At 39.4% G+C, this 24549-nt stretch overlaps 1 long non-coding RNA gene across 1 annotated transcript; it reads right to left on the reverse strand.

Annotated features, from left to right (window-relative positions):
- Window positions 1–1326: 1326 nt before the first annotated feature.
- On the reverse strand, window positions 1327–16355 carry LOC131923472 (uncharacterized). Its single transcript, XR_009382627.1, has 3 exons — window positions 16146–16355; window positions 14647–14754; window positions 1327–1440 (listed from the first exon to the last, which is right to left on the reverse strand). It is a non-coding gene; the product is annotated as an uncharacterized LOC131923472 (long non-coding RNA).
- Window positions 16356–24549: the final 8194 nt, after the last annotated feature.

Below are 24549 nucleotides of genomic sequence, written 5' to 3' on the forward strand. Positions count from 1 at the left end.
TCTGAGGCTGAATACATTTTATCTAATATTTTAGTTTCATATAATTTTATCTTTACACTGTGTACTTCAAATGAAATAATTTCATAATCCAGTGTTTAGAAACATATGAATCAAAGTTTTCTTGCCTGACGTATTGTTCTCAACTTTAAGAAGTATGTGAGCTTTCTCTGAAAGGGTAACAGGTGCGCCCTCCATGTAAGAAGACATATCTCTTGGAATGATCATAAATGTGCAGAATAATACCTCGGACAGTTGGTTCTTTAGCTTATAACCTCAATAACCTTCTAGACCTCCTCTGTAGACAAATCTTAAAAGGTCATATTAATGAAATACATGAAGCCAGGTATTGGGGTAAATTCTGAATGATCAGAGAAGTAAGAACAAGCCACAGCCAACTTCACCTCGCTAACTCCTCAGCTGATCTTGTTTCCTCAAATTGGAAGCCTCTGAGTCCTCATCCGGAATGGATCTCAGCTGAAATGCTGCTAAAAGCCTAAAAGCTTAACAAGACTCTAGTTCCTGGTCCTCATGCCTTATATACCTTTCTGCTTTCTGCCATCATTTCCTGGGATTAAAGGCGTGTATCTTTCCCAAGCAAGACATGAGATTGCAAGTGCTGGGATTAAAGGTGTGAGTCACCATGCCTGGCTGTTTCCAGTGTGGCCTTGAACTCACAGAGATCCAGATGGATCTCTGCCTCCAGAATGCTAGGATTAAAGGCATGTGCTACCACTGCCTAACCTGTATGTTTAATATTATGGCCGTTCTGTTCTCTGACCCCTAGATAAATTTATTAGGGTGTACAGTATGTCAAGCACACTCCTCAAATCCAATAGTCATTGTACTAGTGTCAGCTAAGGAGCTTCACTGGGCTTCTTTACTTGGTGTTTACTCATTCTTCTGTCATTTTGGAGTAATACAACCTTATTCCATATCTTGTACTTTTCAGCGAAGCACCCATTTGCCATATCCTAAACCACAGGATTTCTATACTTTATCTTCTAGAATTTAGCCTGAATAGAATTGGAAAAAGTGTAGTTAGCTGGTTACACAAACTGTGACTAAAAAGAAATTCCATTCTCCTAGAAAGGTCAATAGCTTGATATAATCAGGCAGAAACAATTACATGACATTGTTTGGAATTAGTGTCTTCTGAATGCCAATTGAACTAAGGTAACACTTCTGTTATAGCATCAATACTGAATAGACTAAAAGCTTTTCTGTCATTAGTTAATACCTCAAAGTCCCCAATTAATGTATTCTGAAAACCTTTAGAACTCCTTTCCTTCAGAAAATTATGTATGAGCTTCTGTGACATGAATGTGTCCTGTGTCCATTTACTTAAAATGATGAAAACATAACCCACCTTGAAATTTTTCTGTAAGAATTGTATCTATTTGACTTTCATAGAAAGTGATCTTCCAAACAAGATTACGTCAGCTGAAAAAAAAAAAAAAACAACTAAGTATGCAATACTTGAAATGTTACTTGTGCAGTTTGAATATCTACAAAACATCACTGCATCTGGATTCATGCAGCTCAAACAGCCCTTTGTAGAAAAGGCCGTTAGATTTCTGAAGGGTTTTATGACCCCACAGAAAACCAAGGTAAAACTGTCTTGCTAAGGAGGATAAAACCTGATGGTGTCTACATTGTCAGAACTGGAGGAGAGGGTAAGATAGATAGATAGATAGATAGATAGATAGATAGATAGATAGATAGATAGATAGATTCAAATAATTTTGATAGTTGACATTAGGACTCCTGCTCTTTCCAAGTAAAGTGATATCTAACACCCCCTTTTGCACGTCCCGGCTCTGAAAGTTGCCAAGGGAGATTTTTTTTTTCAGCACCATTATATCATGCTGTCTGCTTTGCAAAGAACTGGAATCATCAGTCTGATTCATCTCATGCCAGTTGCTGATGCTACAATCCCACAGAAAATGACTAAAATTTAACACATTTTTACACAAAGATTTACCACTGAGCAACATTCATCGGCTCTCAAATGCATATTTTTAAGCCCTTTACAGAAAACAGTCCTTAGTGTCTTACAATAAAGGCCAAAAAGAGAGTATTCTTTGCAATGTCCAAAGCTGTGAGATTTTTGGCTGGCATAGAAAAAGGCATTGCACTAAGAAGGAGAAGATGAGGTGTAGCATTTTCATTTCAGCACCAAGTTAAATAGAAGAGGCTGTTCCTGCTGGAAACTGTGACAAATGTTAACCTGAATTTCCTGTGTTACTTTTAAGTTGCTTGGAATTGACTTTATGTGCATACATATCTGAGGTGTGGAGTATATTAGGCACAGATTATGAATGAGATCCAAATAGTGTAGCTTGGGCATCTCTTCATGGAAGCAAATCATCACAAAAGAGGAAATGCGAAGCTAAACCCCTTTTCATCTTTGTTCTTTTATCAACCAAATAGCCACAAAGTCGAGATGAAAGCAAAACCATCTTCCTCTCAGTAGAGCTGGAAAGTGAGATGGATGAGAGGTAGGTAAGAGGGAGATATTTAAAACTGCATAGGCACATTATAACTTAGGTGAAACTTCCCTTTCCAAATATGGATTTCCATCTGCTTCTCCTCATCCAGCGTATTCCAACCAGGCTGTTCTATTCATGGCCTTCATATTCCTTCCACGCCCTGACCTTTCCTCCTCTTACCTGTTCATCTCACTCTTCATTGCTCAGGACAAAACTTCAATATTTAGCTGCAGTTTAGGGTGCATACTTTTTTTTTTCAAATTTTATGATGACAGATTTATCTTGCTTTTGGATAACTTGATGGCCTCCTAATGCCACTAATTCACGATTGCTTTAAGAGTTAAAAGAGACAATTCAAGAAAAGATATGTAGTACATTTAGCACCTTGCAGTTGTTCAATAAATGCTGGATGACTTAATCTCTATTTTTTTTTAAATCACTATGATTGACCCAGTGAAAATAATGGCATTTATAGTAAAAGAGGACATTTCTTTTATGGGCTTGTATTTCTCAATTTTTGTTTAAAATAAGTAGATGCCCAGTAAGTACTGACAGATTTTTTGCCTTTATGTATATAGAGTCGATCTAGCCTTTGATCTTTATTTTCACTACTACATTTTAAGCATTAGGTTTGCTAGGGTAACAGACACAACTGTCTTTGTGTTGCAGCTCAGTCTGATACACATGCCGGGCTAATTGCAAATGCACCAACACATGTTTTTGAAAAGTATTTATCTATTTTAGTTTATGTATATGTATGTGTGCCTGAGTGTATATGTGTGCAGCACATGATTGCAAGAATCTGTAGAGTTCCGAAGAGGTGTCAGATCCCCTGAAACTGGGGTTATGGATGGTCATGAGCTCCTAGCTTCTGAGCCATATCTCCAGTCACAATCAGCGTGTCTTGGGACCAGAAGTGTATATTCTCATAGATTCCCTCAGTTATTCACATGCCATACCTACACTCTTGACATCATCAGCAACCAAGTGTACTGAACTCCTTAACTCCAAGACAATCTGTAGCTTGGGGAGATTTTTCCATCCCCTTGTAGCACATTTATACAAAGACCTCCCTATCCTGTGTCATTCACTTGGAGACCTCTTAGCTTTGCCTGTGTAAAGAACAACAGCATATCCTTCAGGAGTGTTTTCACATTATGATTTGAGAAGTTGTGAGTCAGCATTAGACCTAGTGAGTTTTACCCTCTCACTGGCAATCTTCATAGATATTTTAACAAACAAGAAGAACTCATGCCTCAACTTTCCATTTATCTCTCAACCACAGCAAAATACAATTACCCCAAGTGTCAAAAATATTTACTTCCATTTTATGCACAATATCTTTCTTATAAATAACCATGCTGCCTTCTATTGAAGTTGGTACTGACTAGGAAGATCCCTGCTGGCTAGCTTTCACAGTCCCAGACAAGGCTGCATATGCTGTGGTGGGTGGATGAGTTCATTATCAATCTTAACCAGCTGTAAACCCTGTGAACTACAGGAATGACTGACATGCTCATGGGTTCAATACAGTCATGAATGTTATGGGAGTCACCAGCCACTTCTTGTCTCTAGGGACTGCTCTACAGAAGGAAACATATGCCTGGTACTGCAAACCAGGAACCCATGCTGTTGAGATCACAGGCCCAATGGGTAAGCCGAATGCTGTTAGTCTAATAAATAATGTCAGTCTAATAAAATAAACCAGGTACAAAACTGCCTCCTACATTTTCATCTCTCTGCCCATAGATTAGTGCAGCTCTCAGACCTCACCAGACAAGTTTTATTTGCAGCTTGGACAGGAATTAAAGCAGAAATGCACAACTGATAACAGTGGACAATAGAATTGTCAATCGGAATGCTCAGCCACAATTGGGACATCCATACCCCACACAGACTTGGGGCACAGGGACCATCACAGGAGTGGGGAGGAATAGTGTAAGATCCAGAGGTCAGGGAGGATCGGAAGGAAACAGTGTCTTCTGCACATAACAGGAACACTGTGCTCATAAACTCACAGCAGCTGTGGTTGCATGGCCAAGATCAAGCCAGCCAAAATTCTAGTATGGAAAGGGAAGGGGTTCGTGCTCTCCACCCCTATTTAGAGATATAGACAGTTGCTGTTCCCTGGGATGCTGACCGTGCCCCAGTGGATGACATCACACCTGTGAGGCAGCAGAAACTGGACTTCATGGGTTAAAAAGCGAGAGAAGGAAAACAAAGTTGGGAGGGATAAGGAAATGGGGTTGATCTGGGAGCAATTACTGTGAGAAATGGGGGTAAATATGATCAAAATACTATGTACGAAATTTTAAAGAATTATTAAACATATTTTCAATGTAACTATCAAAGGATCAAATAATCCAGTCAGTAAATGAGAAAAATCAATGAAGCAGGTGATTTTTTTTAAAAGTTTGGTTTTCCAAAAATTATCAGAAGTCCATTGTGATTTACAACTCATAGAGCTATAAGTGACAAATGACCCTTTGCATCCTGTGTACTGATACTTTGTGTTGACACCAGCTTTGTTTTATAAGCACAGCAGCTTGAGAATGGAGGTCGAGACCTGAGAAAGGAGTTGCTGTGCTGGAGCTTTAGTTTGTCCACTTACAAGCAGTGGCACCCTCCACACATCAGTTCGTTCTCCACTCAGGAGTCTGTGGTGATAGCAGCAGCATCCATAGGGCTTGTTAAATGATTGCACAGACAGCTACCAGACACGAGCCCCATGCTCAGAAGACTGACATATTTCACTTGGATTTCTTACTTCAACGTCTACCTTTCGTCTCCTCTCCTTTTCTACAATGTTCCTCCACCCCTTCCTTGCTTCCTTCTAGATCACACAGGCACATTTACAAAAGAAGTACCAATGGCCAATAAATATTTTCTAAAATGTTCAACATCCTTAGCCATCACAGAAGTGCAGATTGAAACTCTATTGGGATTCTACCTCTCTCAAGTCAGAGTGAGGACCATCAAGAAAACAAGGGCTGGAGAGGATGCAGGGGAAAGGAAACTTACACCCTGCGGAGATGTTAACAGGTGCAACCTCTAGGGAGACTGGTATAAAGGTTTAACAATTTAAAAACAGAACTTCCATGTCAGACCTCTGCTAGATATATTCCAGAAGGAATATGGGATGGTGGGACAGAGATATCTGTGCACTCTTGTAGCTAGAGTTTTCCTGCCTGGCCCACAGTCAGGGCAAATCTCTTTCACCTGCCAGTCCTACAGCCTCTCAGACCCGACCAAGTAAACACAGAGACTTATGTTGCTTTCAAACTGTATGGCCGTGGCAGGCTTCTTGCTAACTGTTCTTACAGCTTAAATTAATCCATTTCCATTAATCTATACCTTGCCACATGGCTCGTGGCTTACCGGCATCTTCACAAGCTGTTTCTCATCGTGGCAGCTGGCAGTGTCTCTCTCACTCAGCCTTCCACTTCCCAGCTTTATTCTCCTCCTTGCCCCGCCTATACTTCCTGCCTAGCCAACGGCCAATCAGTGTTTTATTGATTAATTAGCAACACATTTGCCATACATCCCACAGCACTTCCCCCTTTTTTTTTCAAAAAGGAATGTTTTAACCTTAAAGTAAAATTACATATAATTTGGGAATTTGGGCGTAGCTTCTCTTACTACTTCCTGCTGGAAGGGGGCGCTGTATCTTATGGGGAAACGAAGAAAATTTTAGAATTATGGAATAGTCCATGAGGCTGTATCATCTGAGCCAGATGCCTTCAAACCATTCTGGATGTTGGATCATCTGGGCCATGGTGTCATTGGAGACCTTTAGGGGGTCTTGGCTGGTCAAACCTGATGTATCTTAATCTTGAACAAATCCATAGCCTCTGGCTTTCTGTGGAAACAAAAGAAACTCTTTTCCAAAGCAACATATCCTTATATCCAAATTTTGAAGTCAAGGTATCTTTAAAGTATACATATTGGTTTAACTCAGCTTCCTTTACAATCAAATATTTCTCTGCAGTTAAGCATCCCAAAGACAACACAATCCAGATTCTCAGTGTAATATTCATCTTCACGTGGCTTATTTTTTATATTAATTTTACTGTCTCTTTAAACACTTTATTTTTTAAAACTATGTATTTGTTTCTGTAACTGTATATATCACCTTTTTTATCTCTTTCAAGCCTACGTATCTTTTACACACATTGTAAACTATTACATCTGAATCTGTCTTATTGTGAATCTCTTGCCTTAAACTGCAGCAGCTGTGGCTGCTGGCTCCGCCCACCTCAGCTTCCCAACATGGCTACGTTTACCACCAGCTCTGGGAGCTATCGTGGGTCTATGCTTTTATCCAAGCAGCGTGTAGCCCAAAAACCTCTTTTTTTGTTTTGTACCTGCAAAGGCTAAATCCACCATGCAGCTTAATGTACCACTTGCAGAGGCCTCATTCCCAACATAGGGCAGGTCGAGCGTGCACGCCAGGAACCCACAAGTAGCTCAAACCAGCAGCTGCCGCTCATTTGAGAGAGACAATTAGGAAGCTGTTTTTAGCTCCATTTTAGAATCCTTTTTCTCAGTTTAGATGAAAACTCTTGCCACCACGTTGGGCGCCATTTGTAGCTAGAGTTTTCCTGCCTGGCCCACAGTCAGGGCAAATCTCTTTCACCTGCCAGTCCTACAGCCTCTCAGACCCGACCAAGTAAACACAGAGACTTATGTTGCTTTCAAACTGTATGGCCGTGGCAGGCTTCTTGCTAACTGTTCTTACAGCTTAAATTAATCCATTTTCATTAATCTATACCTTGCCACATGGCTCGTGGCTTACCGGCATCTTCACAAGCTGTTTCTCATCGTGGCGGCTGGCAGTGTCTCTCTCACTCAGCCTTCCACTTCCCAGCTTTATTCTCCTCCTTGCCCCACCTATACTTCCTGCCTAGCCAACGGCCAATCAGTGTTTTATTGACTAATTAGCAACACATTTGCCATACACCCCACAGCACACTCTGGTCTGCTATAGCACTAATCACAGAAGCCAAGCTATGGAGTCAACCTTGATTTATGTCAACAGATGGGTAAACAAGCGAAATGGGGTAAATAGATATGAAGAAATGGAATGTCATTCACCCAGAAAGAATAATGAAATCATGCTGTGTGCAGGAAAGTGGACACAGCCAGGGAAGGAATGAATGGAAAGAAGCAAAGGAGTATGGAGAGGAAGAGGAAGGGATGGATGGAAAGAAGAAGAAGAGAAGTGTGGAGAGGAAGAGGAAGGGGAAAAGCCATAAGAAAGAAAGCAAAAGAATGAATGTGATCAAGACAAATAATCTTCATATTTGAAAATGTCACAGTGAGACATATTATTTTGTGCAATTAGCATATACTGATATTTTTATTTAAAAATATAATCCTCCCACAATTAAGAACAGTATGGTCCCTCTCCTGAGCCTCTCAGGCAATCTTGTCTTGTTGACTTTGCCCTGAATTATTTTTTTTTTTTTTAGAAAAAAAAATCTCTTGTATATAACTTAAACCTTGTTTGTTTATGTCCTGGTTTCTCTCGCAAACTCTTAGGCACAAATGCCTGAAAGATAAAATATCTGACTCCTGTGCATATGTGCATGCATAAGAGTACAGAATAGATATACCACTCCACTTGCTAACTGCTAGATAAATCAAATTCATGTGACTCACACACCCCTCTTTTTCCCCATCTGGAAATGCAAAGGCAGTTGCTATACGTTAGGTTGACTGTAGAATATAATTTAAATTGCCAACTCCATTTACAAATAAAGCTCACTCAGCCTCTTCTTTAATGCAAATGAATTTGAACCAAGTTTCAATTTCTAAAAAAATGAGACATCTACAACTATATTTAGGATGAACTCAGCTGAATGATATAATAAAGGTTATTTATTTTTAAGAGCGATAAACCTGTGTCTGAAGTTCAACACCATGATTCACTGATTCATATGACTGAGCCTCGGGTTCCTTGTGTGTGAAACAGACATGAAAGTGTTCCATTGGACTAGTATGAAACAAAGTCCTCAGCATCATCAATACTAGCATCACTCACCACATCCTACACACAGTTCTCCATGTGAGTCTTAAAGAGTTGAGTCTATTTTGTCAGAAACGGTCTCATGTATTCAGGTGGAAATTTAAGTAATTTTTAAGAGAAACTATAGAAAAAAATGACTGCATAAGGATATTCTTACTTTTGACAATAATAGTAAGCCTGACGTAAAACAGTGGATCCCACTGTTTAAAAGCTGACCAAGGAAGCAAGATGTTCCAGAAGGTTCTGGGTCCATTGCTAGATGTGTGCTTGCTATATGTGGACAGAAGCTTTGAAAGGTGTGACATGGACTCTATTTGAGTTTGCCACTCATTCCACTACGTGAAGAAAGCCTGAAGCAGCTGCTTCCACTGCATGGGGCAGAACAGCTACACCAGTTTTGCTCCAGACACAGAACCCTGACTAAGAGAAATGTATTTTTATAAGGCAGTGAAAATGGAAAGGAGACTAGAAGTCCATGCACTGAAATGGAATTAAATGAGACAAAACACACACAGACTTATAATGCAAGGCATAGCATGTTCCAGGATACAGAGCTCTGAGGTTGTAGCAGAGACCAGGGACAAAGCTCCTTATTGGAGGTAAAACACCATCAACCCAAGATACTTTGTGTTTTAACACAAACAGGGTGGCGTGATGATAGGCTGTGACTCTCGATTTGAATGTATGTCAAACACATGACATAGAGCGCATGACGTGCTTTATATACAGAACTTAAATCGTTGGGATGAAGGCAATAAATAGCACCACTGGCCACATCCATGTCTCAAGAAAGGATAACAATGAGCATTCTCTTGCTGGAAACATTCTTCCGCATACTTGTTCATCGTAATAAGTCCTGTGATAGACAATGCACTGCGAAGCTCGTTTCTCTCTGTTTGACAACTGTAAATTAGGCATAAACATTGGTAATATGCTGAAGAAGGGAAAAGAGTCTCAAACAACTGAATTCTGCCTGTTCTTCATGCACAGGCCAGACAGGCAGCTATTTCACTTCTGATATTCTGACTACAAAACATGCCTCAAGCAAGAGAGGGAGAGAGGGGAGGAGACAGATACAGAATAAGAGAGAAACAGGGGTACAGAGAGACAGACAGACACACATACACACACACACAGAGAGAGAGAGGAGAGAGAGAGAGAGAGAGAGAGAGAGAGAGAGAGAGTTAGATATTTCTTCAGAATTCAAATGAAAAATAGTTGAAGACAAAGTACAGTAAGAACTTTTTTCAAGTCCTATAAAAGCTATTTTATGAAATTAAGCTGGAAATACTGTAAGTGGGAAATGACCACAGAATAAATAGGAACCTCTCAGAAAGAGCTCAGACATGTGTTATTTATTTTCCTAGTAAACAGAAGTGGCATATTCAATCAGCAAGGAACACTGGATAGTTATGATCATTTTAATCCATTTTAATCCTATAAAAATTCACAAGAGTTGTTTATGACACATTGAACAGCATCTTCAGGTTGGTATTATGGAAACTAGATAAGTTCTGCTTGCAAGAGAGTCAAGCTAAGAAGGGCTGGTAGTTTCATGTGACTGATTCCGTGAGGGACACAGAACGCTTCAGTATCTCTGCCACTACCTCTTTTCACTCTTCATAAACATATGGAAATAGTTACACCCAATTGCACAAAAAATACTTAAAACCATAAAACAGTTCCAAATCATGTCCCGTGCCATATTTCATGTGGAGAGAGGCTGCCTTTAGTTCCGTTCTGAAAGGACCAAAAAGTGCAAAGCAATAGTGCTTTAAGTATTTATATCTCCTTAGATTCTTTAATGTTTAAAGTCATGTTGAAAATGTTAATTTTAGATGTTAATTATAGAGCTGGAATAAAGCATTGGTTATAAAATAGCTAGCTGAGGTTAAATCCCTACATAATGATCAGTTTTTTGGTATTCCCTGTTATTTAAAATACTACCAAAGAAATACATCATACACACAAAAAAAATACACTGGCATGTGGCATCTTTCTCACTTGGAATTTTTATGAATGATAAAACTATATTCAAGGAGAGTAAGTATTTATCTGATACTAATTTTACCTTTGGTTGCCGACATGGAGCCTGTTCAAATCTTACCTTGTATTTACAATTCATGATTAAAGGTAAAATACTAATATGAAGTCAAGATATTGAGTATTTCCTGAAGGATGGATCCTCAATTTTGTATGATTCTTCATTTCACTTGTCTTGAATTGTCTTGAAAATTACTGAGGTTTTTTGTTTTTGTTTTTGTTTTTGTTTTAGGAGAACGATGTTTAAAGAAAACTATGATAAGACCTAAAACACTCCAGTAAGTGATGGAAGCCTTGTCTTGTAAGCATTGTCTCTAAGTATGGAAAAGTTTAGTCCAAGAGGTCAAAGTTCAGAATTTCACACCACTCAAAATGCAGAATGAGCAAAGTCAAGTTGCTGACTAAGAATTCTCCATAGACACATGTGACAGGGTTGTCAAAGAAGTTTAATTTCCTTCAGGTTAGAAAATCAGGCTAGAAATTCCTTCTCATGTAGTTTCACTTCATCGTTTTTACACCGATGTGTGAAGAACAGGCCGGCTTAGATAATAGTGAGAGGCCCATGCGGCAGAAACATCCATGTTCAGCTGTTTCTATCCACTGGCCTCTGGTCTCCCATCTCTCCTGTCACATTCCTTCTTAAGGCACCTACAGTCCATGCCGGGCTTCTCAGATACTTTGGGACTTTTGGTCTACATTTCCCCCCAGTGAAAATAGAACTCGTCTACATTGAGAACTGTTAAAACTCCTCTTGCCCATTATTCAAGGTAACAGCTAGTAACCTCCCAAATGAATTCACTTTAGTCTAAATCAACTTCAAAGGCTTAATGTGTCAGGCTTCTGTAAATGCATACACCTAATTTTTCCTGGCGCCAATCTGAAAGTCTTCTGCTATTTTCCCTACTCTCAGCCCTACCCCATGGCCAACAGTATGGGAGTTCAGTTAATTGTAAGGAGTGCTATTATCTTAGGAACCACTAAGCAAGAAAACGTGCTGCTTGGCACTGAAGCCATGACATGATGCCTTAAAGACAGCTCCGCAACACATGAGTTGAGAACATCAGCCCCTCATTGCTTTGAAAGGATTTCATCGATGATTCCAAAGAATTTGGCACCCTCACCTACCTTCAGCTGGAGTGCTGGGAGTGTGAGAGCAAGCTCTTTGCATGTATTTTAGGAACAAAATATAACACGTCTTTATCTACTTGTGGATCTCTTCCTTTTCTAGGTCCCATAAAATCTTTGGTTGTTAATTTGCAAGAAAATATGAAATTCTGATCATCCCTACAAAGATACTTTTATTAATATCCAATGTAGTTTTCACCCAGGAACTCAGGGAGCAGGGAAGAGTGACATTTATACCCATATAATGCAACAGAGCCAAACAAATTCACAAGTTTTCTTGAAATCATTTGAAGCTGAAATTGCAGGGCAATAATCTAGCTCAAAAATCTCAAAGATGGCAGGTGCCCACGGAAGTAGAAAGACATAAGCAACGGCCTACTTAAACAGATGCAACTGAAAACCAGCAAAAGTTAAATCAGAGGAGTTGGCAAACTGGCAGAGGCTAAGTACACTCCTGAAAGAACATAAAGTTCCCAGGAAATACGGACTGTAAGTGACACCATAGCTTAGACCTTCTCTGTGGACTAAGCCCAGATCCAGAAAAGATTAAAAATAGTTTCAAGGAAACGTCCCTCCTGCAGATTAGACACCTTGAGAGGACACAGGGCTGTGTTTGCACCTTTTACTTTCTCTCTCTATGCAACAAAGCCTCAACCTGCAAGGCCAGACCCAAAGTGCAGGGTGACCACCATTTGAAACTTAGGGAGGGAACAAAATCCTACCCCGAGAAAGGGCCAGGATCAACACAAAAGCTTGTGGGAAGGGAGCACCACCGAGGAGTCAACAATCCAAGCACGATCTAGAGACACAGCATCATCCCAAATGAAGAGTAAAGTTGAATGTGAACAGAGGGAATGCCTAACTCCCCACCACAGCTGACAGTCTGCAGAGTGACAACCCAGGAATGTGGCTCAGAGCACATGGGAGAGGGAAATCATGGAAAGGAACTTCCCAGAGTCGGAAGAAAAGTGAAGCAGCAAATATAAGGGTGTCCTGAAGGACGGTGAAGGCTGTGATGTCCTAGAGTTAACGGCAAACACAGTAAACCTCAACCTAGCGGAGGCTTCATTTCACTAATTAAAACTCCTCCATCTCAGGTCTAACAAGAAAGACAACAACTTCCAGCCGTAAAAGTTGCAAAGTGCCTGGCTTTCCTAACCAAGATGCCCCCTTCAATAACAAAATTATAGCACATACCACAAGCAAGAACAATGGGCAACTGAAAAGTAAATGATCTTCAGAACCACACTCAGATATGGTATAAATAGTGAAATTCATACACAGGAAATGGAAAAGTCTAATCAAAGAGATGAATAACATTCAAATCAGTGGGCAAAATTCAGGAGAGATATAGAAAGGATAATGAAAAATCAGTTGAAAATACTAGAAATTAAAAATATGCCTTTAATCTCAGTATTAAAGCAGAGGCAGGTGGATTTCTGTGAGATTGAAGCCAGCCAGGGCTAAATAGTGACTGTCTCAAAAACAAGCAAACAAACAAAAAACAAAAACTATTTGGATAAGCTCATCATAAGAGTTGACAACTCTTAGGAAAGCATGAACAAGCTCAAAATAATTGGTTGATAGATCAATAGAAATTACATCAACTAAAACAGAAAAGACAAAGTAGAGAAACAGAATAAAAGAAAGTAAAATCATGGCACCTGAAAATAGTATCAGTACGAATCAATGTATCTAGTGTGCACATTCCTCAGAATTCATAGTTCTGGTCCCAAAAGAAGAGAGTGAGAGGACCAGTCTCGCTTAAAAGAAAAGAAAAACTTAATATTTAAAAAGGAGATTTGCTTTTAACTGGAAAATCACTGACTGGCGAGACTGCTGAGCAACATGCCCCAGGATCATCCTGTCTCCATCTCCCAGCACTAGGGTGACAAGTGGCCCCCTTCACATCTGGTATTGACATGGATGCTGGAGAGCTGAACTCTTCTTCAGAGCTGCACAGCTAGCTAGCACCTTACCCATTAGCAGTCTCCTCAGGCCCCAGAATACACTTTTATAGGCAGAAAGAATAATCTAATGAAATTTATTTATGTTTATAGAAAATGTAAAACTAAAATATACGATGGTAACACAAAGAATGGGGAGAAATAGAGAATATACTGTTACAAAGTCTCTATGCTATATATAAACAAGTGCAGTATTTAACAATGGAGTCTTATTGATTAAACAAGATTATTACAAACCCCAGGTCAACCACTAATTTTTGAGAGATGTAAATAATAAATCAGTAGAAAATCTTAAGCAAAACTTATAAATGTTCAATTAAACTACAGAAGAAAAAGGAAGAACCAGATGGTAAAAACAGAAAATAGCGTGAAAGATGAAACCACCCATTTAAATATTGCGTTATTCAATTAATTGAAAGCATAGATTCTGTCCATACGAGGCCTGTTTAAAATAAAATCTATGGATATGTTAGAAATAAAAGGGTAGAAACACATATTATGCAAAACCTGATGAAGGAAAAGGGTGGCAAGCCTTTCAGGACCACAGAAAGTTAACTTCAAAGCAAGGACTATTACCACTGAAAAGAGACATTACCTAAGAGCAAGGAAGTCAGTTCTCTGAGAAGTCTTCTGAGTCCTAAAGGAGTATGCATCTAAGATTAGAAATGTAAAGCAAATGGGGAAACCAGGGGGAACTGAAAAGAGACAAAAGAAAATATACAGCTGGAGTCAAAACTTCAGGAACCCTAAATAGGAGGCAAAGCAAACAGAATTGGTAAGTTACTAGCTCACCTTGACACCATTAACCACTTGATCTAATGGACAATCATAGAACAGTGCCACCACCACCCACCAATATCAAAATATTCATTATGCTGAGCCTAATAGTGCATGCTTATTATCCCGTCACTCATGAAGCTGAGGCAGGATTGCAGTGAGTCAGGGGTTTTATTCATTAATAAAACCATATTATACAGGACAAAAAGAAACCTACCATTATGACGGGACCCCAAACACAGACTTGGGAGGGGGGGCTCTGGATCTTTTTGTTTCTTTTCCCAATGAGGCCACATTAAACAAATCTTCTTTTTCTGCTTTTTCACTATTAAATACAAAAGAAAAAGAAAATATAAATACCACATAAAGAATGTTTTTGGACTATAGACAAAATAAAGAAGAGTTAAGAGAAAAACATGGAAATCTTCCAACAGTTAAAGATTACTAGATACTTCCAAATAACTAATGGTTTAAAATGAACGCTCAAAGGAATTTTAAAAACACACCCCATATCAAAAGTGTGAGAATAAATTACTAGTTTATATGTGGAGGATTTTGTAGTATAAAAAGCTTATATTAGAAAGGAAAGGTTTCTTGTCAGAGTTTATTAGGAAAAATTAGAAAAAGAAAAGCAAATTAAACACGAATCTAGCAGAAGTCACAATGATGGCTGTATTTGTCAGTATTCTATCACTGTGAAGAGATACCATGACCACAGCAACTCTTACAAAGGAAAGCATTTAACTCAGGCCTGCTTCACAGTTTCAGAGGTTCAGTCCATTGTCATCATGGCAGAGAGCATGGTGATACACAGGCAGACATGGTGCTGGAGAAGTAGATGAGAGGTCTACTGGATCTGCAGGAAAAGAGAGAGACCCTGGGCCTGGCTTGGACGTTTGAAACCTCAAAGCCCATCCCCAGTGACACACTTCTCCCAACAAGACCACACCTTCTATCCCTTTCAAATAGTACTGCTCCTGTATGGCCAAGCATTCAAATCCATGAGCCTATACGGCCCATTTTCATTCAAACCATCACAGTAGTACATGGTGAAATCAATGATTGTGAAACCAGAAAAAAAAAAGGAAAAAATAGTAACAAAAGCTACTTTTTCATAATGTATGAATATCAAATGTATACTAACTTCTATGCCTGGAGAAATAATTTTGAATTCAACACTGAATCATGATCTAGTCTTTTGGAACGTATTTTAAAGAGTGAGTACAATCAGCATTGTGTGCAATGAATAGTTTAGCTGAAATGAAATCAAAATGGATTCCTGGGTATTTCAGGCAGAGCAAGTAGCCATCAGGAGAATGTTAAATAGGTATGACTGCTTTGTTTAAAAATATCTAATACATATGAAGACATGAAGAACTTTCATAGAAATAATATGACTGAAATTCTAGAAGCAAATAATTTAATTCTAAAATTAAGAATTTATTAAAATGAGTTCAACAGCAGACTGGACACACAACGGAAAATTGAACAAGATTAAAAGTAAGCCAAAGAAAATTTAAGCAAAGAAAAGACTTTAAATAAAATAAGACAATAGGACTATGTTCTCCTAAGGCTTATATTCTCCCCAGCCACAGGCTCTTGACCACATTTACAATAATAGGCATGAGATCCTTCCTATGAGCCTCAAATGCAAATAGGAAGGCTGTTACTTGTTCCTGTAACTCTTATACCATTTTTTTTTACACCGATACGCACATCTTGACAGGCAAGTCAGCATTGTGGTTTTCAGGTCCACATCTGGGTAGGACTGCTGAGGACTGTCCTCCACCATCAGCCTACACAGTACCTCCCAGCACTGTGAAAGCTAGCCAGAAGGTAGAAGCTTCCAGGAAAATATATGAGCTTGTTTTCTCCATGCCCAGTTATCAGAGCGTTCAGTGTTTTCAACAACAGCATCTTGCCATCAAGTTCTGGTGAGGAACCAAGAGCAATGTCAATAGCCTCAATTAGTATCATGGTCTTTGAGACCCATCTGACCAAAACTTCAGAGGGAGGTCTCATGTCTGGCACTGTGAAACTTGGATATTTGTTCAACAATCTGGAGCTTCTGGGAAGAACACTACCTGCCTCATGTAACTCCAATTAAGTGTGTGTGTGTGTGTGTGTGTGTGTGTGTGTGTGTGTGTGTGTGTCAGGAAGCTTATAAAAAGAGATTTCCATACAGCTTTTGAAAAAATTATTATTAGTTATTCTCCCCCTACCCACTCTCTCCTCTTGTTTATTCTCCTATCTTTTTCTGTGGCGATATTGTGTTCCCCAAAATATTGTGTACCCTAATAAACTTATCTGGGGTCAGAGACAGAACAGCCACTAGATATAAAGGCTAGAAAATCATGGCACTCACACCTCTAATCCTAGCATTCCAGAGGCAGAAATCCATCTGCAAGGACACATTGGAAACAGCCAGGCAGGGTGACTCACACCTTTAATCCCAGAAAGTGAGTTTTTAATCCCAGGGAGTGGTGGTAGAAAACAAAGATATATGAGGCGTGAAGACCAGAAACTAGCGGCTTTTAGCTGCTTAAGCTTCAGGCTTTCGAGCAGCAGTTCAGCTGAGAGCCATTGGGATGAGGACACAGAGGCTTCCAGTCTGAGGAAATAAGACCAGCTGAGAAGTTGGCCAGGTGAGGTTAGCTGTGGCTTGTTCTGTCTCTCTGATCTTCCAGAGTTCACCCCAATAACTGGCCTCAGGTTTGATTTTATTAATAAGACCATTTAAGATTCATGCTACATTTTCCCCCTACATTATGTCCCAGGAGAGAACCTACTAATATTATCTGGCCAAATGGACATAGTATCAAACTGCCTTCTAAATCCTTACCCTTACACTCATAAATTATTGCAGCTCTTACTCATCATGGAAGCTTCCCTTGGCAGTGAATACAGACTGATCCCCATTCCCAAATATTGACCCAAGTGCAGAGAGTAAGTGACTGTATAGTGATGAGCCCTAAATGGGACATCTCTATCACATGCCCATCCCACCCCAAAACTCAGAGAATGTCATGGAGGAGGGGGTGGAAAAATTGTTAAGAGCCGAAGGGCAGGGACATCTCCCACAAAACAGTGTCTTCTAGACATGACAGAGCCTTTGCACCCACAACTGACCACGGACATGGTTGCCTGTATAAGACCTGCACAAGATCAAGGCAGTAAAAATTCTAGAATGGACTGAGTGGGAGATCATAAGGCCCCACCCCTAGCTGAGGAGTTATTGGCAGTTGTTAACTGATGGCAGAGGGAGAGCCAGTTTATTTCAGAAATGTAGTCCCTGGTAGGTTGCCCATTCTCCAGTGGATGGCAATGCTAGATTCAGTTGATTCTTTAAAAAAAGTAAGAAGAGGACATGAAGTATGAAAATAAGGAAAGGGATAAAGGAAGTGTAGGAGGGGAAGTAGTGAGGAATGGATATGATCAAAATATATTGTATACATGTATAAATGCCTCAAAGAACAAAGAATTGTTTAAAAAAAAATGTTAAATAGCACATAGGACAAAAAATTCCAAACTTCACTGGCTGTTGCCAAAGCTATTGGTTGCTCTCTACAAACTGATAGTAGGCCCTGTTGCTGAAGACAACACTTACATAGTCCACTGAACATGGAAAAGTCAAGCTGGTGCCCAGCTAGAAGTTTGACCCCTACTGATTAGCACGTATGGTGCAGGGAGGTACTCTGTATGCATCCGGAAGAGAAAGGTAATAATCAGTCCCGCAGTTATAAACATATATCAACAACCTGCCTGCAGGATATACTGGTGAAATAGCGGCACCAAGGTCATAGGAGTAATCAGCCACTTTTTTTTTTTTTATTTAAGGACCACTCCATGAGATAGAACCCATAACTGACCCTGCTAAAATGGCCAGGAACATGAGACTTTATAGATCCTGGACCCAGGGGAAACCCCACTACTATTATTCTGCTAAAGGAACATAACAATAAAATGACTCCTAATGCCATTCTGCTACATCCATGGACCCGTGCATTGCTCAAACCTCTGTGTAGAAGAGGAGGTTCAAAGACTGGAAGAGCTAGAGCTGGTAGATGACTCCAGGGCAACAATGTGTTTCAGACACAACAGGAGTGGTGTGCATATGAGCTCACAGATACTGTGGCAGCAGGCAGAAGACTTGGACAGGTTCAAGCCCAACAAAATCCCAGCACTGTAAAGAGGATGTGGACACAAAGTCCCATTCCTAACCAAGAAGCTTTTTATAATTGATACCAATAACAAAATGGAAAATCTATTTCCTCCAATGGAACATCACTGGGTATAATGACCTTACCCCAGGGCAGGCCCCACGTCCAGGATTAGTCAACATACACACATACAAAAATGTATAGCTTTTTTTTTAGTTTTGTTTGTTTTCACACTTTTTTGTTGTTTTAGTTTAGGTTTTGTTTTTTTTTCTTTTTTGAGAGAGAAAGAAAAGGAAGTTGGTCAGCTAGGAAGGTGGGGAGGATCTGGAGGAGTTGAAGGAGCAGAAAATATGATAAATAATTACATGAAAATATTTTTAAATAATAATTTAAAAACTCTACCAAATGCCAAAAAGAATGGGTAGAAGTTGAGAAAGAAGCACCATTTAAATAGATAATATCAAAAATGTTAGTCACTTTAAACTTTTATACGTCACAGTCAAGACTACACACGAATAAAATCCCTTTGGAAAACTGGCAATCAAAACAAATATATATACTAACAATTCCATTCCCAGGTACGTACTCCAAAGTGAGTGTTCATGGGTCACCAAAGACTGTATAGACATAATTTATAAAAATTGTATTTAAAATAACTTTAAACTAGGAACAGACTAAATGTCTCATAACAAGATACTGAATAAATATGCTGTCATGTAAATATGATAGGATATAGAACATTAGTAAATCAGGATAAGTAACCACAGGAAAACATTGATGGGTCTCAAAAATGTATTCAACTAAAGAAGCCAATAAAACATACAGAAACTGGACATTGAAGGATTCCATTAATGACAAATGTAAGATTCAATAGATGTTGTTGTCCATGAAATATTAACTATAAAAGAAGATAAGTAATATCCAAGGCCAGAGATCTGGCTCAGTGAGTAAAGGGCACTGCCCCCTAGCCTGAATTCTGAGTCAGTCGGTCCTAGCAATCTACAGCAGACAGAGTGAACTGATTCGCACCAATTGTCCTGTGACCTCTTTAGGTATGCTGTATAATAGGAGCGCATGGGCATGCGTGTGCGTGCGCGTGCACACGCACACACACACACACACACACACACACACACACACACACACACACACACTAAGAAGAAGAAAAATGTCAAAGGCCAACCCTCTGAGAACTAGAAATGTTCTCTACCTCCAACTACAACTGATGGCTATAGATACAAAACATCATCATCCTATTCAATATTCATATACTTAAAGTATATCAGGAATATATGGTGTAGTCTGTCAATTTTTATACCTAGAAAATTGAATGGGATAGATAACTGAATGTGGATGTTGATAACTACATAATTTAATAACTAGACTATAATATATCTCAGAAACGTCAAATATGAAAAGCAACTACCAGGGAGGAAATTGGGGTTAAAGAGAGAGGCAGAGGTTGTCAAAATCTCAGCAGGAAGATTCAAGAAAGTAAAATCAGACTTCCATGTTGCAGCTTCCCTGAGCTGATGTCTTCACTGAGCCATTGGAAAACTTGTTCTGAAAAGGTTCAAAAACACAAGACTTTGATGTTTCTAGAACCCAAAGCTCACAAGAACCAGAGTGGAGCAGGTACCCTTGTCTCCTCTGACATCCTGCTCTTCTGGCCCTCTGTGCTGGAAGAGTCTTGGACACCCTATGTTCCAGTGACCACAAACCTAAGAAATCTGGATAGTCTATCTCAATAATCAACAACACTAGTGTTTTCTGCAAAGAAAAATTGCGTTTCTAAACATGGGATTTTTTCCCTGATTCTTTGTTGTCCTTGTCCTCACTACTAGGACACCACAGATGTGAAAAGGAAGCAAACTTGTGTCTGCAAGTCTTCAGTGAGCTGTACAATATCCAGCATGGAGTAGATCCATTGCCAACATATGTCACATTCTCTGTCTTTGTATAAAGGATTATGGTTTTGCTTAAAACATTATCACATTCTTTTTTGCCATCTAAACCATTAAAGCATTAAGAAAAGTGCTCATCAGAGTGAGACATGAGATCAGTTACTTAGTTGGGGGACAATGAGACTAAAATACAGGCTGAGACGCAGTGAATATACGTGTGCAGTTTCTACTCGCCCACCTGTTCAGCCAAGCCCTCATTTGCTGATGAAGAAATTAAATTCCAGAAATGCTCCACAGCTTGCCCATTGTCACAAAATACAAATTCAAGTCCGTTCTTCTCTATAGCTTTCTGTTCTTTTGTTGGATGGATTTGCACCTAATATCCTGCTTTTAAACATCCGGAAAAGAAGCAAGCCATTTACAATGGCTTGTGATGGTTTATACTGTAGACTTGATTGCATTGAGATATGTCTGAGTGATTAGTAAAAAAATGCCTTAAGTGTGTCTGTGATAGTATTCTAGAAGAGGAACGTCCCTCCCCAATGTGAGCAATACCATGCAACAGGCTGGAAGTCTGTGTAGAATAAAAGGAGTGGGGGAGGGGAACCCATTGGTGTAAAATATTTTCTCTCTCTCTCTCCCTCTGAATGCCAAATTTGGGGGTATAAGACTTAATAGACTTAACACTTTTCCTGCTTCTTTCGTTCCAGTTTTGTCTCATCTCTTCTTCGTATGCCCCCACCCTTCCCTTTAGGGTCGAAAATATTTATGCCATTGCAAGTTGGAAGTACAAGCTTTCCTTCTATTTGACAAAGAATCACAGGTAAAAGTTTGCCTTGAGTCTCAGAATGGACTCAGACTTGGATCTTTGAGTAAGAGTGTAACTGTTGATACAAGGCTTAAGAAATGAATGCAGTTTGCTTGTCTGAAGGTTAGTTACATCATGTTAATATAGAGAACTAATATATTATCAGCATAATCTTGTCTTTGTCTATTTTGAGAGTCTGTATAAGAAGGCGTGTTTGGGTGTCAGTCAGCAAGATGGTTAAGCTTGATTGGCCATTTGATTACATTAATAGATGCCTAGATTATTAGTCAAGTATATACTTCAGAGCCTGATTCTTCCCAGAAAGGATTAGTTAAAGGGGTTAGGGAAAGGCACAACTTGAATTTAGACATCACTGTCTAATAGACTTGGTCCTTCACATAACAAAAGCTTGCCAGCACAGACACTCTCTGCTTCCTGGCTGCTATTATGGAAGCCTCTGTCCTCTAATACGTTCTCCCAGCCAACATAAACCAAATCCCCTGGCACTGTTAGCCAAAATAGTCTTTCCTTCTTTGAAGTTGTTTTTCTCAGGTATATACCACAATAACAAAAGTCTTGCTAACACATAGCTAGAAAACCCAATTTGGTATCCTACAAAGTTCTATGGAACTTGCTACATGTTTTGATGCTGCTTTGGATTTTCCTCCATCCATTATACAGTAACAGCTGGCAACCATGGCTGGAGGTCATATGTCAGAATTCCTGTTAGTGCATTTACACACACCCCTCATACAACTTCCATGGCTATGGAGCCGTTAGCAGGCATTCCAACGTTACAGATGTGAGAAAAAAAAAAAAAAAAGCACAGAGAAACTACATAACAAACCAAGGCAACACATACCCTACGTTTCATTAAATCAGTGGCCTTACTGAAATTTAGTTTATTTCCTCTTCTTTTTTTTAATGCCTTCTGAAAACAAATTGCCTTGGAGCTGAAGCTCAACTTGTTATCTGCATGGCAACCCTCTCACTGATATTACTGCCAATGAAAAACTGAAATTGAAATCTGCTACTTCCTCACATGACCCATAGAGCTCACTTCAAGAACATAAGCATCTATGTCTATCAGCTGTTGCCACGATACTATTATGTAAAAAAAAAAAAAACGTCCTAAAACTGGCACTTGTGACAGCCATTGTTTCGTAGAGCTTAGGGTTGTACCTGTAGCATGCTGCTTGCTGATTGCAACTGAGTTCAGCTGAGCTAGGATAGCCTCCCTTATGGTTCTAGACAATCAGTGGTAGACTGGGGTTAGCTGACCTGAGGTGGCCTCAGCTAGCACAGGTCTGATCTTTTCCTTCTTGCATCTCTCCAGCCAGGTACCTTCATTGTGCTCCCCTGTCACAGCGATGGTCCAAGGGAGTGAATGGGAACGCAGAACTGTTGAGTCACATCTTTTGTCAATTGTCTTCCATCACACACACAAGTTTCACACTAGTATGGAAGAATAATGCCAAAATCCATAGCTACAGGAAACATGAAGAATCAGAGCTGTCACGTTTCCAGTTTTTTCTGGACTACAGTCTTAAATGATCCACAGAAATCCTTTATCACCATCCGCCCCCTCCCAACATGCACGTTTGTATCTCAAAGCATTTGTCTTTTCCCTTGAGAACTCCTGTAACTCAAGTGGTGTATCCTGGAGAAATTACCAAATGTCTCATCGGTAATGAAGATTAACGCCTTACAAGGCTTGCTGAACTACAGAGCCACTTCAGATCTCTCCAGCATATAGTAATATCTAATTCAGCTTTATTTTATGATAAAGTAAATGAGCTAAGATAAATGAAAGGCAATGTCTGCAAATATTAATGTTAATTTGAATCATTGTGAGTTAACACCTTCTGCAGAACAGTCTGTACATGGTGAGTTCATTTGGTTGGTGAATGGAGCTAATACAGAGAGAATCATGCATTTTATTCTCAGTCATTTTACCCTGTGGATAGAGGGGTTCATCATTCCTCTTTGTAGGATGACCACGCAAAGAAGTCTCAATGCGACAATAACAGGTTAACTCTCCTGTCTGAAAAATGCTACACACACACACACACACACACACACACACACACACACAGGCTCAGGAAACATTGTGGAAGAGATGGGGAGGAATGTATCAAATTTGGCCTCTGGACATGGCAGGGCTGTTGCACACGTGCACTCGAAGCCGGTATGTTTACCTGCTATGGTACAAGACATGAAGAAGATCACAAGGTAAAGCCGCTTTAAAAAATCTAGTATGGATTGAGGAGGGGATGGTGAGACTCCATTCCCTCCTGGCAGCTGATGGGTACTGAAGTGGGGAGAATCACTTTAAGTTGGGGGATTGATCTCTGGTAGGTTGCCCATGCTCCAGTGGACAACCACACACTGATGTGCCTAGATGGTCAGAATTAATTAGACTAAGTGGGAGTTGGAGAGGGAGACAGACAGACAGACAGACAGACAGACAGAGATAAAGACGGAGGACATGAAGTTGGGATGGAAATGTGTTGAGGGAGAATGTAGAGTTGGAGGGAGGGAGTAAGAGCATATATGATCAAAGTATACTATGTGCATTATAAAATTGTCAAATAATAAAAAAAATAAGTCCTTTCGAAAAGCTATCATTTGGAAAATTTGGAAATAGGAAATCATTAAGGAAATGGTGATACAGCTTTAACTGTGGAAATGCTGATTATTCATACTACCCATACTACTGCCTATTTTTGTAACTGTGTCTTGGATTTTCATATAATGTTGAGATTAGTTATACATTTCATCAAAGTGACACATGTGTTTTGTTGGTGTGAATTCTTTGCAACACTGGATGGTGGTAACAACTATATAAGAACAAGCTAAATATAAGTCAGCTTATCAGAGAAAAAGAAATCTAGAGATTTGAAATATCTTAATATGTTTTACTTTTTAAAAAGCATGGGCATGACAGCTGAAGGAATATCTAGGGCTAAATGAAAAGGCAAGTCTCAGGTTAAATAGCCTCAATTCCATTACACTGGCACATTTTTTTCTAGGTATGTTGAAAACTGAATTTTGTTAATAGCACTAATTATGCCTCAACTGTCTGTTAGGTTAATTGCATGACTTCTATTTATACATCAAGAAAGCTATTTTCAATAAATGTTTACTTCCTATTCATCTTGTTTTGAATGTTGTCCTCCACATCCATAACTCTTCCAAATAAAACAACAAGAGAAAATGTTCTTTATTGAGTGTAATAGTTTGCCTTT

The sequence above is a fragment of the Peromyscus eremicus genome, chromosome 13 (assembly GCF_949786415.1).
Source record: "Peromyscus eremicus chromosome 13, PerEre_H2_v1, whole genome shotgun sequence".
Lineage (NCBI taxonomy): Eukaryota > Metazoa > Chordata > Mammalia > Rodentia > Cricetidae > Peromyscus > Peromyscus eremicus.